Source organism: Acinonyx jubatus, chromosome B3, assembly GCF_027475565.1.
Source record: "Acinonyx jubatus isolate Ajub_Pintada_27869175 chromosome B3, VMU_Ajub_asm_v1.0, whole genome shotgun sequence".
Classification (NCBI taxonomy): domain Eukaryota; kingdom Metazoa; phylum Chordata; class Mammalia; order Carnivora; family Felidae; genus Acinonyx; species Acinonyx jubatus.
Genome location: NC_069386.1, coordinates 25,085,109 through 25,105,465, shown reverse-complemented (window position 1 = coordinate 25,105,465; position 20,357 = coordinate 25,085,109). Strand labels below are relative to the sequence as shown.

Here is a 20,357-nt window from a genome sequence, read left to right as displayed (position 1 = left end):
GGCGATATTCCTTCATTAGGTGTTTCCCCGTAGATGACAGGACAAAGATGTGTCCATTTGGCATAACCCACCATCCCTCTTCGCTTAGTGTTCCCCCTTCTGTTGAGGCCCAATTTCTTTCTTTGTGTACTGGGGCGGAGAGGCTTCCCTCTGGGGCACAAGAGTCACACTGTAGGTAGGAGCTTCGCCTGGGTCACAACAGGCAGCTGCTCTGGCTGTTTTGTGAGCCAAGTGATTTCCTCAAGTTATGGGGTCGTCTCCTTTCTGATGTCCCTTACAGTGTAGTAATTTATGCTGTCAGCTTCCATATCTGTGGGGGGTTTTCACACATGCAGCAAACAAAGGAAGAACCTGGAGGAAGGGGTCTCTAAGCTAGAGACCAGAGCTTGTTTTAGTCCCATCGGCTATCTTTGGCATACTTTATTCAACAGTGGGAGGAAATTTATAACATGAAATTCTTCTATTAGAAAAATTAGCAACTTCATATTCCACAAAGAAAAACTAGAAATGAGAGAAGGAGAAAATTGAAGCTAAAATAAACAGAAAGAATGAAATAAGACAAATTAGAGCAAGTCAATACACTTGATAACAGAAAATGGAAAAACAATAAGGAAAATTATCATAGTTGGTTCTTAAAGAGATCAGTACAATGAATACACCTCTAGTGAGGATCACGAAGATAAAGGAAGGTAAACACAAATTACCAATGTCATGAAATAAACAGGCAACCTCAATACTGATCCTACAGGTATTAAAAAATAACAGAATCCTGGAGCACCTGGGTGGCTCAGACAGTTAAGCATCCAACTTCTGCTCGGGTCTTGATCTTGTGATTCCTGAGTTAGAGACTCACGTTGAGCTCTGTGCTGACAGATCAGAGTCTGGATCCTGCTTCAGATTCTGTGCCTCCCTCTTTCTCTGCTCCTCTCCTGCTCATGCTCTGTCTGTATCTCTCTCTAAACAATAAATAAACATTAAAAAAATAACAGAATCCCACAAACATCATTGTGACCCTAAATTTGAAAACTTATGTGATATAGACCAATTCCTTGGGAGCCTCAAATTACAAAACTCACTCAAAAAGAAATAGATAACCTGAAAAGCTCTATACTTATTAAATAAATTGAATTTGTAGATAAAAACTTTGCCCAAAAATATAAAAAAGCAAAAGTCTCTGTCCAAATAGTTGACCAAGATGATCAATAAATTGATTAAAAAAAATTGTGGCATATAATACAATGGAATATCATTCAGCAATAAAAACAAATGAGCTGGCAGAAAAACAGACACTCGGATCAATGGAACAGAATAGAGAACCCAGAAATGGACCCACAAACATATGGCCAACTAATCTTTGACAAAGAAGGAAAGAATATCCAATGGAATAAAGACAGTCTCTTCAGCAAGTGGTGCTGGGAAAAATGGACAGCGACATGAAGAAAAATGAACCTGGACCACTTTCTTACACCATACACAAAAATAAACTCAAAATGGATGAAAGACCTAAATGTAAGACAGGAAGCCATCAAAATCCTCAAGGAGAAAGCAAGCAACAACTTCTTTGATCTTGCCTGCAGCAACTTCTTACTCAACACGTCTCCAGAGGCAAGGGAAACAAAAGCAAAAATGAACTATTGGGACTGCATCAAAATAAAAATCTTCTGCACAGTGAAGTAAACAATCAGCAAAACTAAAAGGCAACCAGTAGAATGGGAGACGATACTTACAAACGATGTATGAGATAAAGGGTTAGTATCCAAAATCTATAAAGAACTTATCAAACTCAACACCCAAAAAACAAATAATCCAGTGAAGAAATGGGCAGAAGACATGAATGGAAACTTTTCCAAAGGAGACATCCAGATGGCTAACAGACACATAAAACAATGCTCAACATCACTCATCATCAGGGAAATACAAATCAAAACCACAATGAGATACTGCCTCACATCTGTCAGAATGGCTAACATTAACAACTCAGGCAACAACAGATGTTGGTGAGGATGCAGAGAAAGAGGATCTCTTTTGCATTGCTGGTGGGAATGCAAGCTGGTGCAGCCACTCCAGAAAACAGTATTGAGGTTCCTCAAAAAACTAAAAATAGAACTACCCTACGACCCAGTAATTGCACTACTAGGTATTTTTCCAAGTGATACGGGTATGCTGTTTTGAAGGGACACATGCACCCCAATGCTTATGGCAGCACTATCAACAATAGCCAAAGTATGGAAAGAGCCCAGTGTCCATAAATGGATGAATGGATAAAGAAGATGTGATACACACACACACACACACACACACACACACATACACACACAATGGAGTATTACTTGGCAATCAAAAAAATGAAATCTTGCCATTTACAACTACGTGGATGGAACTAGAGGGTATTATGCTAAGCGAAATTAGTCAGAGAAAGACAAATATCATATGAATTCACTCATACGAGGACTTTAAGACACAGAACAGATGAATATAAGGTAAGGGAAGCAAAAATAATATAAAAACAGGGAAGGGGACAAAACATAAGAAACTCTTAAATATGGAGAACAAACAGGTTACTGGAGGGATTGTGGAAGGGGGGATGGGCTAAGTGGGTAAAGATCATTATGGAATCTACTCCTGAAATAATTGTTGCACTATATGGTAACAAATTTGGATGTAAATTTAAAACAAAATTTTAAAATTTTAAAAATTTAAAAAAATAAAAATAAATAAAAATGAATTGTGAATTAGAAAAAATAAAAAGGACCACAACTTAATGATAGTTAAATTTACCAGAAAAGTGTAACAATTCAAATCTTGCATTCCTTTAAAATTAAAGCCTAGGGGCGCCTGGGTGGCGCAGTCGGTTAAGCGTCCGACTTCAGCCAGGTCACGATCTCGCGGTCTGTGAGTTCGAGCCCCGCGTCAGGCTCTGGGCTGATGGCTCAGAGCCTGGAGCCTGTTTCCGATTCTGTGTCTCCCTCTCTCTCTGCCCCTCCCCCATTCATGCTCTGTCTCTCTCTGTCCCAAAAAATAAATAAACGTTGAAAAAAAAATTTTTTTTAATTAAAGCCTAAATTATGTAAAGGAATATTTGCTAGAGCTACAAGGAGAGATTGATAAACCAACCATTAAAGTGGCTGTGAGTTAAAATAAATAAATAAATAAAATAAATGAGCTACTGAATCACATAATTAGTATTAAATAAGTTGGACCATAAATGAATTTATAAGTATTGGATCAATATTAAATTGTGCAAAGTGAAAGAAGCAAGACCCAATAGGCTACACGGTTCCATGTATATAACTCATTAACAAAAAAAAAAAAAAAAAGCAAAATCACAGGGGGTTGCCAATGATTGATGAAGGTGGGGTTGACTTTAAAGGGAATACACATGGATATTTAGGGAAATGGAACAGTTTTATATGGCACTATGATGGTAGATACATGAATCCATGAATTTGTTAAGACTCATAGAAGTGAGTGAAATGCTACAGAGTGAACTTATTTGCATGCTAATATCAAATAAATCATTAAGGATTTGGGAGATCCCAAGGCAGGATGCCCAGTATAATAAAGAAATCTACTGTATTATAAATGTATGCATAGTCTTATTAAATTGAGTGTGGCAAGGTGTGCCTGGGTGGCTCAGTTGGGTGTGTCCAAATCTTGATTTGGGCTCAGGCTCACAGTTCCTAAGATCGAGCCCCCATGAAGCTGTGCACTGACAGCAGGGATCCTGCTTGGGATTCTCTCTTTCTTTTTCCTCTCTGTGTCTCTCTCTGTCTCTGTCTCTGTCTCTGTCTCTCTCTCTCTCTCTCTCTCCCTCTCTCAAAAATAAACAAACATTTAAATTGAATGTGGCAAAAATGGCTTGACCTAAGTAACTTTGGAAAATTGTTTTGACTAAATATGATAAGGTTAAAGACAAAACAAACAAACAAACAAACAAACAAACAAAAAACCCCACAACAAACCAAACCTGTATGTAAAAAGTTACAATAGTGGGTTTGAGTTAAGAATCATGAATTTAAAAAAAAAAGAATCATGAATTAAAGTTTCATGTACAATGGATTTAAATAAATAACTAAATTGTAGAAAATGAAAACTAGGTTTTTTGTTGTCAGATATAAAGTTAATAATATGTAAGGAGAGGGAAAGATAGAATAAACCCTAGATGCTGAGCTGGAATTACCATGAACTCATGTTAATTTTTATCTATGTATCACTTTTATGGGTAGGTAGGTCAGGGTAGGTAGGTAGGTAGGTAGGTAGACAGAAATGCATTATGTGTAAATGATAATATACATATATATATATTTTTTTTTCTAGCTACCCACTGAGAGGGTCTAGAAGCAGTAACAAGCCTACAGTAATGACATACCCAGCACCCAGATCTCGTTTTCAATTTCATTCTCCAACAAATAGAACCAGGTTTACTAAGAGAAATGGTTGATTCTATGCTTGCAGAAGGGAAAATTCAAACAGGTTTAGTGCATCTTGAAGTGCCAGAAAGTAATTTTGGAAGTACTTTAAAAAATGTTAGATATAAAAAAGGATATATAGACCATCCTAAAACAGCTGCCAATAGTCAAAGCTGGCACATTTTGAACAATACTATAAATAATGAAAATATTGAGTTATAATCCAAAGAAAAAATCCATGAATCCATAATGATATAAATAAATAGCTGAATAATAAATAAATAAATGTGAGAAGGTACAAATCTTTCTTGCAAAAGAATTCCAAATAATATACAAATACTCTCCCTTTCAAAAGGTGAAACTTAATTCCTCTCCTCTTGGGTTTGGGTTACTTAGTGATTCTCTCCCAAACAAGAAAGTATGAAAAGGAAAAAAAAAATTGACAACATTATAGTGGAGAAACTTCATCAATACTACCTTAACCAAGTTATATAGGTTAATATCATCAATAATGAGTCAGTTACTATCTGGTATCCCCTGACATGATGTGATGAGAAGGGCACTTTACTTTTGTGGTATCCTTCCCCAAAGTCCTTAACCCTAGTCTAATCATTAAATCATCAGACAAATCCAAATGGAGGAACACATTACAAAATACTTGCCTAAATACCCAAGTACTCTCTAATATAGTCAAGATCAAGGGAGGTGGGGTGGGGAGAGAATAAGACACTATCATAGATCAGAGGAGACAAAGGAGAATAAATGCAACATGGATTGGATCTGAAAGCAGAGCAAAACAAGAGAGAAAAAAAACTAGCTAAATTCCAGTGAGGTCTGTAGTTAGTTAATTGTACTGTGTAATGTTAATTTCTTAGTTTTGGCAAATTTGCCACAGATATATATGATGCTAATATTAAATAAAGCTGGGTGAAGCATATATGAGAACTCTCTGTACTATCTTTGCAAATTTTCAGTAAATGTAAAAGTACTCCAAAATAAATAGGCTTTTCTTTTTAAAATCACCCTAATTGTCAATCCATCCTCCAACTTTTTAGTTCCATCATCTGGTGTCTACCATTCCAGAATCATATTATTCTAACTATGAACAGGGAATCCAGTATCCAGTATAGTACTTTCTACTGTTAATTTCCAATTAGAGAGGGCAGACATCAAAGAATTTTTCAGGTATACTAGTACCATCTACACCAATTAATTCTTTGTATCTTGGTGAAAAGAGTGTCTTCCAGGTCCTCTGTGTAGCTATTTAAAGAATGGCTGAGTAGTTAGCACATGAGAGATTCACTCCAACATGCCCATTTCCTGAACTCTAGAGGTTGCCGGGAAACTTTTGACTTCTCAGTCTCATTAATTGTGGGCAACAGTTGAATGCAGCTTTTAATTACACAACTTAGCGTACTGGTAATATCATTCCACATGGGTAAGCCAACAAATTACATCCATGTGAACACATCTGTATTAATAATTTCAGTTCAATCTCATCTCAAATTTTGTCCATTTTGTTATAATATTCTTAAAATTCACTCTCATGCATGTTTCCTCTGACTCTTGCAGATAAAAACTGGTAAGTTTTTGCAGCTTTTTTGGTATTTGTATTATCTTTCTAAAAATGACTAGTTCTCTGACTGGCTTTCCTGGGATCTAATTCCCACTATGGATCTGGATGCCATGGGGAGAGCTGAGAAAAATTAAATCTCCTTCTGAGGCAATTGCCTTAGATACAGTCATTGAAAAGACTTTTTCCTGAAGAGAATAGGTCCCTTCACTTGAGGGTGGGAGAGGAGGGTCAGGAGGAAAGTTCACATGGAATGTGGGGTCAAAATGCTCAGCTCTATCTCTATTTGGGCAAATTCTAACCCCTGCATTGGTTACTTATTGCTGTATAACCAGATTACTGCAGAACTACTGGCTTAAAACAACACAAATCTAATGTGTTTTTCATGTCAGAAGTGTGGGCATCAATTTGGTAACATCTCTGCCTCAGGGTCTCACAAGCTGCAAGCAAGATGTCAGCAGGGGCTGCTCTCTCATCTGAGGCTCAAATAGGAAAGGATCTGGTTCCAAGATCATGTGGTTGTTGACAGCATTTCTTATAGCTGTCACACTAAAAGCCTCAGTCTCTTTATGGTTGTATGTTAGAGACCACCCTCAGCTCTATTCCACATGGTCCTCTCCATGTGGTAGCTCACAATATGGCAGCTCACTTCTGCAAAGTCACAGAGAGTGAGAGAGATTCTCCTAGCAAGACAAATTACAGCCTATGAAATGTAATCACATGGATCCCATCACTTTTGCCATCTTCCAGTGTTTTGAAGCAAGTCACAGTTCCTACTCACACACAAAGGTAGTGGATTATATAAGAGTGTGAATACTGGGAGGCAGTGATCATGAAGGCCACTATAGCAACTGTCCAGCACAATCTCCATCCCTCATCTTAGACCCTCATCTTCTCCACCAGTACCCTGGTCTTAATATAAGGGACTTGGCAAGGTTGTATATTTAGGTGGAAGTAGAAGTCTTGTGCATTATGGATAGGGATGTAAATTGGTGCAGCCACAGTGTGGAGATACCTCAAAAATTAAAAATAAAACTACCATATGACCCACTGATCTCACTTCTAGGTATGTATCTGAAGGAAACAAAATAATTATCTCAAAGAGATATGTACACTCTCATGTTCATTACAGCATTATATTTAACAGCTTAGATGTGGAAATAACCCATGTGTCCATCTAGAGATGAATGACCAAATCTAATGTCATATATGTATACAATGGAATACTATTCAAACATGGAAAAGGAGGACATCCTGGCATTTGCAGCAACATGAATGGAAGTTGAGGACATTATGTTAAGTGAAATAAGTCAAAGAAAGACAAATACCTTATGATGTCACTTATATGCAAAATCTAAATATAAAAGAAACTTACAGATACAGAAAACAGTTTGGTTGCCAGATGTGAGGTTGAGAGATAGGGGGAATGGGTAAAGGTGATCAAAGGTACAAATGTCCTGTTATAAGATAGATAAGTTCTGGAATGTAAATGAGTTCTGGGATGGTGACTGTAGTTAACAATACTGTATTGTATATTTGAAAGTTGCTAATTGTAACTATGTGAGCAATGATCATTTTGAAATATATTCATATATCCACTCATCATGCTTCATGCCTAATGCAATGTTATATGTCAATTATATGTCAATAAACCAGGGGAAAAGTCATCACCAACCAACAAATCCCTCCCACAATAGGTAACTAACTAATTAAATGGAACTGCAACTCTACAACTAATAGAACCAGGACTTGTTTTTCACATCTTCCCTGCAGTAAAGAAAGTAAAGATGTTACTCACTCATACAGATTTGCAGATTTGTCTATGCATGTTTTGAGTTGGGGACATCACACCTTCAAATTCCCCTTTTCCCTTTGTACACTCTCTCGGTCCACCTAGAACAGCCACATAACTCCACAACATTATAATCACCCTTGTTGCCATAGTAACTAAGTTTCACAGCCACTTGACTGCTCAATGCCTTGCTTTCATCGTTCTTGATACTTATAATTAAACACATATTGGATTGTGCAAAATCCTTTTATGTCTGAAACTTTGTTTCTCTTTTCCACTACTGAAAATTAAATGTAGATTTATCATAAAACACAATAACTCAAGAAAATTAGTACCTATGAAAATTTCACTTTCTTAACAAAAAGAGTAAACACCTGCAGTTTTATTGATGTGGAATGACATCCAGCCATTGTATGCTACAGTTTTTCCCATGAACAATGGGAAAGATCTTTTAATTCTCAAAACAAGTGCAACTACCTACATTCCAGAGTAAATCAAGTATTTTTACTCCTTCCCACAATGTCTCTAAGAAACAGTAGCAATCTTATAAAGGAAATAATCTCTACTTTCCTCCATGGGTCATCAGGTTGGACCCAAGAGGGAAAAGCATGAAAAGGGAGAAAGCAATCTTGGATTTCTGTAAACTTTTGTGTATAGGGCCATTGTTTGTAGTCCATAAAGTGACACAGCAACAAAAGGTTGAAGCACGTTTTCAGCCTTGGGCAGAGGAGAAATGATAGAAGGCTGAGCAGTATCATTACCTGAAGCTGTCAGAAAGTGGAAGCATGGAAGTCAGAGTGGGGAAATACTTCATCAGGCCAGAAAGGCCAAGGGATGCTCCACAGAGAAGTTGGGCATTGAGCAAGAAGACAAGAAGTAAATAAAAATAAAACCTGGTTGGGGCGCCTGGGTGGCTCAGTCGGGTAAGCTTCTGACTTCGGCTCAGGTCATGATCTCACGGTTTGAGTTGGAGCTCCGCGTCGGGCTCTGTGCTGACAGCTCAGAGCCTGGAGCCTGTTTCAGATTCTGTGTCTCCCTCTCTCTGACCCTCCCCGTTCATGCTCTGTCTCTCTCTGTCTCAAAAATAAATAAACGTTAAAAATTTAAAAAAATAAAAATAAAACCTGGTTACTAGAAATCAAGAAGATCATGAATCAGGAGATCTGGGTACTAACCCCCCAGCACTACACTGTTAGCAGTGCTTCACTTTTCTGGGTGTCAGAGCAAGTCTATAGCTAAATGGGGTATTCCGCCATTCCCTTTCCAAGCCATCATTTTACATACATGGCTTAAATGACCCCAGTTGAATGTGTCGTGTATACCACAATTTTCATTTCTCTTTTTGTCTAATAGTTTTTCCAACATTGTCAAATAAAGAGACAGCATGCCCAGAAAAGATGATATTCTTTTTGTCATTGTACATGGTGTTCAATCATGGCCTCATTTTTCATCTTGCTTTATGTTCTGTGGAGTTGAATCAATAAACCATCTCTTATTGTGAATAGTCCACCTGATGAAGTATAAACTAATTCAAACTTAGAATCTGATCTATTTTAAACACTTAAAAATAGTTAAGCGGGCTGTTAGATATTCCAATCTCAGAACTAAGATGTGTTTATAAAAATAATTTCTCTAGGGTGCCTGGGTGGCTCAGTCTGGTAAGCAGCCATCTCTTGATTTCAGCTCAGGATATCATCTCAAGGTTCGTGAGTTTGAGCCCCACATTGGGCTCTGCGCTGACATCGGGCTCTGCTCTGAGACCCACATCAGATCCTTGGTCCTCCAGTCTCTCTCTCTCTGAAAAATAAATAAATGTTAAAAAAATAGTTTCTCTCGATAGTGGCTGTTTGATTCTGAAACAAGTCAGTACTTATTTTGTCTACTCCAACAACCCATTTCAGGCATGTGCTCTGAATCAGTAGGTTGCCCCCCAACCCCACCTCCATGGCAATTGGTGTTTCAGGTAGTAACAGCAGCACTCTCAAGGAACACAAAACCCCTTTTCCAGCTTCAGAAATTATTTCTGAAATTCTAGGCCATAGGTGAGTTGGCATTTGCCACTAAGTTATTTTGCTGTTACTTAGTTTGTAAGACTGATATATATTGGATGAATCGGTTTATCCAAAACCAAGTAAAATCTAAAACCTTTATCTAACGAAAGATCCAGAGGTAAGGAGTGATACCAACCTCTTACTTAGTGGACTTCCCACCTCTCTGAAAGGGGTATACCCATCAATGGCTTTTGGGGATTCTCTGGTGAAGGGAAAGCTGACTGGGAGGCTGCTGCCACCATGCCTGTTTCCATGTGGGGTTTACACAAGAATGTTCAGGCCTATATTATTATCTACAGTTTAAAGGCCTATATCAAATGATTCCATGAAACAGGAATTACCATCACCCCACATCATCAGTGAGAAAATAATGGTCCCAATATGAAATAACTTTCACAGGTTACAGGCAGAGGAGTAGGGCTGGGCCCAGATGCAAACTGGAGTCTGACTTTCCGGGACACAAATAACTGTGGTCCAGCTGACAATCCTGAGAGCAGTGTCTATCTGACAGTCCCAAATTTAGCACCCAGCCTATTGCCCCAAAAGCCTGTGACTCTGCCTTTTGATTCTCTTGCAAGTACCAAGACGTTCAATGTAAACCAGAAACTTGGGAGTCATTTTTATTGTCCCCTCCCCTTCACTCCTTACAAACAAGGAATTAGCAAATTCTGCTGATTTTTCTCCCTTAATAGTCACCACTATAGTATTTGCCACTTTAATATTTTATTTAAAGGCAATGTTAAGCACAGACTTTGGATTGAGATTATCTTTTTTCAAATTGAGAGTAAACTTTATTCAAACTACTCATCCAAAAAAATATACTTGGTACATATGGTAATGTAGCAAAAAACTTGCACTCATAAGCCTTTGAAATATTCAAGTAATCTCCAATGATGCTGATCAGGAAATTCCTTTATTGGTGGGAAGAAATTACTTCTCCTGTCTCCAGAACTGTATCACCTGGGAATATTCTGAGTCTCCTTTCTTTTGTTTGTTTTTTTATTTTTTTAATTAAAAACAATTTTTTTGATGTTTATGAATTTTTGAAAGACAGAGAGAGACAGAGCACAAGCAGGGGTGGGACAGAGAGAGAGAGGGGGACACATAATCTGAAGCAGTCTCCAGGCTCTAAACTGTCAGCACACAGCCCAACGCGGGGCTCGAACTCATGCGCTGGGAAATCATGACCTGAGCCTAAGTCATAGGCTCAACTGAGCCACTCAGGCGCCCCAGAGTCTCATTTCAATGATGCCTCTAAATGTGTGATATTGAGTGAGGCACTTTCTTCTCTGTGCTTCAATTTTTTCACCTTTAAAAAGGTGAGCTACTCCATAGCATTGTGTGAAGATTAATATATGTAAAATTCTTAGAATAGTACACACAAAAATTGAGCCTTAAATGTACATTTGCTGCTGTTACTGTGTGGTCATGCATGACTCTGGAAAGTGTGTTCTTTCTATATTCAGAATGTGATTCAAAATCAAGATTTCTTCAGGAATTTTTCTGAAAAATGATACCTAGGCAATTCAAGAGCATAGGAGTATATTGCCTATAATCCTGTGCACTTGGCTGGGAAGGTAACATGAAGCCTCAGTGACACAGACTATGTGGATAAACCAGGTTTGCAGAAGACAGGAGCTCAAAAGAGTTGCTAGAATAGAGGCTGAAGAGCCCCAAGAGATACAGCACAGCAGAGGCAGACAGCACAGGGAGAAGAGAAGATAGGCTGGACTAAAAAGCATCTAGCCAGGATAGAAGTTCTGAAGAACCAATGCCTACTTTAATAGGAGAAGCTGGCCTCAGTTTCTCTAAAACGGATTTTGACAAGAGTTGTACAACAGGATATCAGGAGCCTGCTTAAGTACTTCAGAAAAGGGCCAAGACTTTGGTAGGACACTGGATGTTGAAAAGAGCAGAAGAGTCTGGTAAGAAGTATATGACTTAGAGGACATGCAGGGGCCAGGGCTCATCCACAGTTTCCAGGACATCAGGAAAATGGCAATAAGGATATTGTGGACCTCTGAGATGCATCTTTGCCTGGTCAGGCTGAACTCTGGAGTCAGGTTGTTCTTCCTGTTCCTTTCCCTGGGACGTGGCCCCTAGACCCCAGTTTGCTAAACCTGCCCTACAGCACTAGCTGTTCTCTCTCTGACCTCTCCATTCACTCCACTGCACTGAGTTCTGTCAGTTCTATGGCCTATCATGGCCATGCAACCACAGAAAGGCCTAAGATTTCAAGACATTGTAAACCATGAGTTTCCATAATCTCATTTGTCCTTATTGTATGAGTAAAGATAGAGCATGCCTTCATGCTGAAAACTAAAAAGTAAGGTTAAAGATGATATTACCAGGTAGAATATCCACAGCCAGACTGGCTTCCAGGGTCTATAAGGTGAGAGTTAGTTGTACAGCCAGCTTTGCTGAGCTCATGCTTAGAATGAAAGCACTTCATTGCAGGTTAGGGAATAGAGGAGAAGCAATCTGGAAAGACAAAGCACCCTAAATTTCCTCTCTATTTATAACTATATATTAGGGGAAGGCAATTTAATGGCATTTATTAAAACTTTAAAAATTCATAACATGTGCAGAACATAAGCACCCTGCCAGTAGGAACTTGCTTTTCTTCACTGCTATACACTGCTATGAACCCCAGAATCTGGAACAGTAGGTTCAAAATCTTTTACTTCAAATATTTGTAGAATGGACTTAAACTTACGACTCAACCATTCTACTTGTTAGAATTTAGTTACACTATTCAGCTTTTGCAATGGTATTGAATGTCCCTAATATCCCAGAGTGGTATAATAAGAAATCTCTCTTTCTCTGTTACCACCACTTGGGAATGTGGGTCAGCTCTGGTCTTCTCTTCATGTGCTCCCATTATGGAGTCATAGATGGAAGAAAGCAGCCCTTATCTCAGATATGCTGTTCCTGAGGCAAAGGGAGAAAGAGCAACAGGTGGAGCTGAACCACACCATCTGAAGCAGAGTGTCCCTTCTGATGTGGTGCTCACAGGTCCAAAGCCAATAATGGGACAGGGAATGTGCTTTGCTTGCTTGGAGACATGACAAGGGCAGGATAGATATGATGCAGTGTGAATCAGTAGAACACAATTGTAGGGAAACCCAGACAAACAAGTAGGCTTGTCCCAGGGTGTTTTTAGCATCTTGTTTGTGAAAAATAAAAAAAAAAAGTTGTAAAATACTATCAATTATTGAATGGATAAGGCATACTAGAGAATATACTATAGCAGTTGTGCATGATAAGGAAGATTTTTATAGAATGAACAACCCCCCAAAACATACTAGTTTAGTGAAAATAAACCCCTGCAAAATGATATATAAAATAGCAAACAGCACAAAATACTATTTGTATTGGGTACATTCATGTGTCTACATGCCTTTAAGAAGTATGGCAATATGATAGACCTATTTTTAACTTTTTGAAGCACTTTCATACTGTTTTCCATAGTAGCTGAACCAATTTACATTCCCATCAACAGTGCACAAGTGTTCCCTTTTCTCCACATCCTGGCCAGCACTTATTATCCCTTATCTTCTTGATGATAGCCATTCTAACAGGTATGAAGTAATACATCATTGTGGTTTTGATCTGCATTTTCCTGATGATTACTGATGTTGAACATCTTTTCATGTACCTGTTGACCAAATGAAATATTATTCAGCCATGAAAAGAAAGGACATCCTGCTGTTTGTGATAACATGTATAGAACATGAGGACATTATGTTAAGTGAGGTAAGTCAGAAAGAAAAAGATAAGTACTGAATAATATCACTTGTATGTGGAATTTTAAAAAGCTAAATATGTAAAAACAGACAAAGGAAAATGGTGGTTATTAAGATATGGGGGGAGGGTAGGATAGACGTTGAAGGGTGCAAACTTGCAACAAGTACTAAATAAGCCCTAGAGACTTAATGCACAGTCTTGTATTATAATCATCAAACTTGCTGAGAGACTATAATTTAATTCTTCCAACCATTAAAAAAATGATAATTAATATGGTAGGTGTTAATTATGGCTACAGTCTCAATCACATTACAATATATAAATGTATCAAATTAAGATGTTGTACACCTTAAATTTACACAATGTTATGTGTCAAATATATTTCAACTAAAAACAAAAGTAAAGGGGTGGGTTAAATGGGAAAGGGGTATTAAAGAGGGCACTTTTGGGGATGAATACTGAGTGTCATATGCAAGAGATGAATCACTGGATTCTACTCCTGAAATCAAGACTACACTGTATGTTAATTAACTTGTAAATTAACTTTAAAAAAAAGTATGACAAGATGTTACCAAATGGATAGATGTTGGCAGGGTAAAAAGTGAGTGAGTGTGGGGTGGGAGGATACACCAGGATACACCTGCTATTCTTTTCATGTGAGAGGGTTTGCTTAAACTTCTATGCCCAAGAGGATAAGAAAAACTGACTTTTATGGCAAATACCTCTTCCTCTACTTAGACAAGAAGAGCAACTTAAAAAACAAATGGCCCAATACTAAAGCCAACTCTTATGATAATATTTCCTTTCAAAGTGAGCCTGGAATTGGTGGCTAAATTTCGTTTAGAGAAATGTTATAATTTCTGGTAATGTTTTTTTTTCATGGAAAGAATCTTGAGTTGAGCCCCAAAGATTGTGTTGGTGCCACTGGTTCATTCTACTCGGTAACCAGGACTCTAATGAAAGCTTTGAACCACTGTCCTCCAGACGCTAGATCATCTGTGTTAATTCTGCCATCTTTGATTTTTAAGGAAAAAAAAAAAAAAGAGAAAGCAAAGCATGTAACACTTTCTATCTTCAATGAACTCTGGTTGAACCTGAGAGATGTTGGAGCTTTTCATTTTCTCCTCAAGCAAGGCTCAATGGAGATTATGTTACCAGGGTAATCGTCATCACTCTGTTTGCTTTATTAATCTACCCTCTCTAAATGTTGATTATAGATATATAAACGTGGCCTTAGTGTCCATTTGTCCACAGACTTACCAGCTTGGGTTTTCATTTTGTAATTTTACTAATATCAGTCCTCTAATTAAAGGAAAAAAGAAAGAAAGAAAATCTTCAACTGCTGTGGCTGTAAATCACATACTTGGAAAAATAATTTTACTTATTCTTTGGGTTGCTTCAACATGAGGCTATTATTCTAACTAAACACTTCTCAGGATGTCTGGGATTTGGAACCACACATACCATTGTTCATCCACTTTCTAACAGGGAAAAAATATCTGGACTTCTGTGAGCCTCTGTTTCTACCCCTGTAGTACAGAGATAATTACTACCTTACACAGTGTCATTAGGAAGATAAAATAAAATTAGGTAAATTAAGTACTAGGCTACTGTCTTCAATACAAGATATGTTCCCTGGAAATTTAATCAATGGTATTGTGGTTGCATTATATGGTGATAGATGGTAGCTATACTTGTGGTGAGTATAGATAGCATCAGTATAGAGTTGTTGGATCACTATATTGGATACCTGAAACTAATGTAACATTGTGTGCAAACTATACTTCAAATAATGATAATTTTAAAAAGGCAGTTCTCTTAATATTAGTTCCTGAGATTCTGTCTCTGATTATGTATGGGAAGATTGGTTATACTAACATGAAGTAACTTACTCCCTCTCTTTTGCTACAAATTGAGTGCAGGAGTATTCCCCAAGAAAAAGTAGAGGAATACTTGCTCCACTTAACAAGGAGGAAAGTGTTCTGGCAGGGAAGCAGACCTTTCTCAAACCAACGCTACTCTACACACTGTAGCTTGATTTCAGTCACCACAGACCTCAGGGAAGTCCTCCATCCAGCCTGCTGAACCTTCAGTGTAGGTCAGTCCCTGGACTTGAGGCTGAAAATCTGGCATAACATAGGACAAGAGGAATTCAAAACACGTGAACTTAGTGAGACATTTTACCTTTCAGAGTCTTAATCTTCTTATCTGGACAATTGGGGGGGGGGTAAGATAGATGACCTTTGAGATTCCTTCTGGGGGTACACACAGACAAATCATGACTCTGGGGTTCTAATCTGCTGTTAATATACATAACACAAGTAGTCAGTAGGTGCAGTGTAACTGGATGGTGACTCACCAATGGTGGATTCCTGGTTTCCTGGAGCTGTTTCTTTCTGGGATCTGTCTCTCAGGAAACCATAGTTGCTTTACTGATTCCCAAATACTCTTCTGCAGACATTTGCTTTCTGGTATGCAAAAAAAAAAAAAAAAAAAAAAAAGGGAGTGACTTATACTGATTAGGTTTACCTTGTTAGAACTCTGAAAGACAAACTGACAAGGAATGGTAGATTCACTGTGCTTACTGTTTACTGACTCTGGCTGCTGTTATTGTTGTTTTGGCTAACTCTAGACAGAGTACTAGATTTCAACCACCAACTTGTCTGAGACCATGCAGAAAAAAGACCCATATGTTTTGAGCATCCACAATGGACCCAGTGTTACATGGAAAGCTTCATATATCATTCATATATATTTATTTTATAATGATAGCAGTGTATTAAAAACAAAACAAAACAAATAAATAAGACTCCAGCTGTGAAAATGAATAAAGAGAAACCAAAAAAGTAGATTCAGGATGCTAGACAGGAAGGCTACTAGGGGGAGCCATACCATCCAATGCTAATCACAAGAAGAATTGTCAATTACAGACCCAACAGAAGATTCCTTAACAGGAAAGAATGATCAAGGCCACCCAGGGAAAGTACATTGCATCTTCTACAAGAATTTACCCCTGCAACTTAGCCAATGAGAAACCTTCACCACCCTGAACTCTTGCTTTTCTCCAAAGGACTTTCCCTCAAAACAACTCCTCACAACTTCCTCCTCTATAAAATAATGTTCCTCTCTTTTTTGTTGTTGTTGTTGGACTGACTTATGATTTTGCTGTGACTTGCTAGCCATGGATTGTAATTTTCTGCTTTTCTCAAATAAACCTATCTTTTGCTAGTAAAATAACTGGCAGTTTTATTTTTTTTAACATTTGTTCATTTTTGAGAGATTGTGAATGAGGGAGGGGCAGAGAGAGAGAAAGACAGAATCTGAAGCAGGCTCTAGGCTCTGAGCTGTCAGCAACAGAGACCAACGCGGGGCTCGAATTCGTGGACTGCAAGATCATGACTTGAGCTGAAGTCAGATGCCTAACCCACTGAGCCACTCAGGCGTCCCAGTGGCAGTTTTATTTTTAAGGTTGACATCATACATTCTTAAGTCTAGTTAACTTGTGTTCAGATTCTGACTTTTCTCCTTACTTACTGTGTCACCTTGATTAAGCTATTCAGCCTGGTGAGACTCAGATTTTTTACCAGTAAAGTAATAATAACCACCATTTTTTTTTTCAAAATTCTGTGTGAATTAAAAATAGTATCTGTAGGGGCACCTGGGTGGTTCAGTTGGTTAAGTGTCCAACACTTGATTTCAGCTCAGGTCATGATCTCACAGTTTATGGATTTAAACCCTTTGTCTGGTTCTGTGTTGACAGTGGAGCCTGCTTTGGATTCTCTCCCCTCTCTCTCTCTGCCCCTACCCCATGCTTGCTCATGCTTTCTCTCTCCCCCTCTAAAAACAAATAAATAAACTTGAAAAAAATAGTACCTGTAAACCATAGCACACAATGGGTTTCCTTCAGCAGTGGCTATTGGTACCATTACTGACTGACACATGGAATATAGATGCCATATGTCACATTTCTGCTTTCTGTACTCTTTTTGTGAAAGCAAGGGATTAGTTTCTCAAAGTCTGTTTCCTCATGTTTAAAAAGGATTAACGGTAGTGTATACTTCTCAGGATTGATGCAAAATGCATTTGGCAGAGTGAGTCCTGGAAAATAATTAGTACTCAGTAAATAATTGCTACTTTCCTCTACATTTTCTATTATGTGCAATAGTGTTATATTTAGAACAATCTCTTTCAGTTGACCCATATCATTCTTTGAATAATTTGTGTTCAATTCAATGCTCGAAATAGGCCAAAAGTTAGAAGGCATTCCATGATATCAGAGGTTGTGCTGGGAGTTTCAAACACCCTTTCCTACCCTGCTGACATTTCATGTGCAACAGGACAAATATTGCACATGTTTTTGTCTACAGAAAAACAGCAAACTTACATTTGCCTCTGATTTCTTCCAGGCAGGACTCAGTAGATCTTGTTTGCCATACACAGAACCAGGTATCAGAGGATAACGTGAAAGCCAGGTGTATGACAAAATGAGATCTAGATTGCATTTCAAAAGTGGCTCTGAGATGGAAGGACTTTTTAAAGAACAGGTGTTTGGAGCTCCCCCCACCCCCCACCTTCTACTATTTCTACTATGAACTTTTCCTCTAAGATTAAAAAGCAACAGGCTTGCAAGAGGCTTTTCTTTCCATTTTCTGTGCTATTTTTGTGCTATTTTTCTAGTATTCAGCCCTGCAGTTTTTTTCTCCCAGTCTTCACGCTTTTTTGACTGAACGTTATTATCACTCTTCTGTGTTTGGAACTGGTCCCTAGGAAGCTCAGATTCTCGCATTTTCATTTCTAATCTAGGCTATGTGTTCTCACCTTTTGACTGTCTGCTTCTGACTTAACTTTTCACTTACATCTACTTGGACAATTGGCTTTTATTTTTTTAATCAGCAGACTTATTTCATTAGGCAGTTTTAGGTTCATAGAAAAACTGAGCAGATACTGCACAGAGTTACCATTTATCCCCTCTTCCAGAATTCAGTTCCCCTACTATTATTTTTTAACAGATTTATTGAGGTATAATTGATATACCGAAAGATGCATATATTTAATGTATACAATTTAATGAGTTTGGACATATGCATATGCATGGAACCATCATCACAATCAAGGTAATAAACATATCCATCACCTCCAAAAAGTATCTTTGTGCCCCTTTGTGTTTGCTTATGTGTGTGGGGAGTTGTAAGAGCACTTAACGTGAGATTACCTTCATAACCAATTTGTAAGTGTGCAACACAGGATTGTCAACTACAGGCACATTGTACAGCAGATCTGTAGAACTTACTCATCTTGGCATAACTAGTTCCTTTATTGAATACATTTTATTTTAAAACATTGCCTTCCACTGCTCTGTCAGTGATAAAAGCTTAAATACTTGGGCTCCATTCCCATAAGGTACATTTCACATCTTGGTTTCCTTGAGATTTTTCCTACAAGGACTATTTAAGAATGAAATAATGCTTTCTGAGTGACAAATGCTAGAAGAGTAGAGATCATATATGGGATGCTTCTGACTGAGACATTTTGTTTAATCTTTCCTTACGAGCTTTACCTTTCGTGTCATCTCACATTTACAAGTTTATATTTGTTAAGAGAAGAATGACATCAAAGCAAAGCCTGAGGCAAAAGTTAGGCATTACTACCTAGATAGTAGAATTCCAGGGAAGTATGAGTGAGCACAAAAGCAGCAAGACAGGGAAGGAGAGACAACCAGCCACCTGGTCCATGCAGCCTTGTGGGTTCATCTCCTGGAAGGCAATGTGATTGCCTACCTCTCAGGGCAGCTGAAACAGGGAAAGTAAAGAAGAAGAATATAGTGACTGATCTTCACCTCCTACTGGTTGGAAGATCATCCTTATAGTATTTTGGTATTCCTGCATTTCCAGTTGCACAGACGTGGGTACAAAGCATATCCTATGGAATCTTATGCCTCAATACCAATAAGCAAACCTATGGTGGGTGATGAAAAGTGACGAGTAAGGCAGGAGGCAAGGTGCTATTGGGTTATGCCTACATGGAGCTGGCTGCCTCATTGTTCCAGTGAAGCTGGAATAATGCAGAAGGAAGCTAGAGGCAGAGGGACTGAGAGGATCTAAAGTAGCAGAGTAGGGTAGGTGGTGATATTTGGGCTGTTGATGATGGAGACTATAAATCACAGAAAGGAATAGTGTTTTCACAACAACAGTATGGCTGAAGCACAGCCATATTGATATTCCATATTTTGACAGCCACAATAAAACTACATAACTAAGTATGCAGTCTACCTAATAAAGAGTGCTTTGATTCAATAGAAATTTAATGAAGTTTTGGTTCAAGATGGAGATGTAGGAGGCTCCTGCACTCATTTCTTCCCTCTGGCCATTGAAACTACAACTACATACAGAAGAATACCCTCTGAAAGAAATCTAGAAACTAGCTGAGTGACCCCTACACATCTGGTGAACAAGAAAAAAAAAAAAAACACACCAAACTGGATAGGAGAGGTAGACACAATCTCACCACAGCCCCACCGTGGGGATTTTCCCTATGATAGGAAGGGAAATCTCAACTCCCAGCTTCTCCCCAAATAGCAAAGGATTTAGACCCCAAATCCAGGACCCCAACTTTTAAGACTGCGACTGACACCTGAAGGATAAAACCCCAAAACATCTGGGTCTGAAAGCCAATGGAGCTTGTGTCCATTAGACCCATTGACTACAACATAGAAATAGTGCTTATGGGTTATTGAGGACTCACTGTTCTGATTTTTTTTTAATTAGTGATGGCATTTTAATTTTAAT

At 38.2% G+C, this 20,357-nt stretch overlaps 1 long non-coding RNA gene across 3 annotated transcripts in view; it reads right to left on the bottom strand.

Annotated features, from left to right (window-relative positions):
• LOC106967821 (uncharacterized) overlaps positions 1 to 20,357 on the bottom strand; it is a 49,043-nt gene that overhangs the window by 12,218 nt on the left and 16,468 nt on the right. The window contains exons 2-5 of one of the 3 annotated variants that reach the window (XR_008299023.1): positions 15,932 to 16,040; positions 15,628 to 15,698; positions 12,174 to 13,483; positions 747 to 956 (exon numbers count right to left, since the gene is read on the bottom strand). This is a non-coding gene — a long non-coding RNA (uncharacterized LOC106967821). The remainder of the gene's footprint in view (positions 1 to 746; positions 957 to 12,173; positions 13,484 to 15,627; positions 15,699 to 15,931; positions 16,041 to 20,357) is intronic. The other 2 variants (XR_008299022.1, XR_008299024.1) reach the window with 2 other exon arrangements.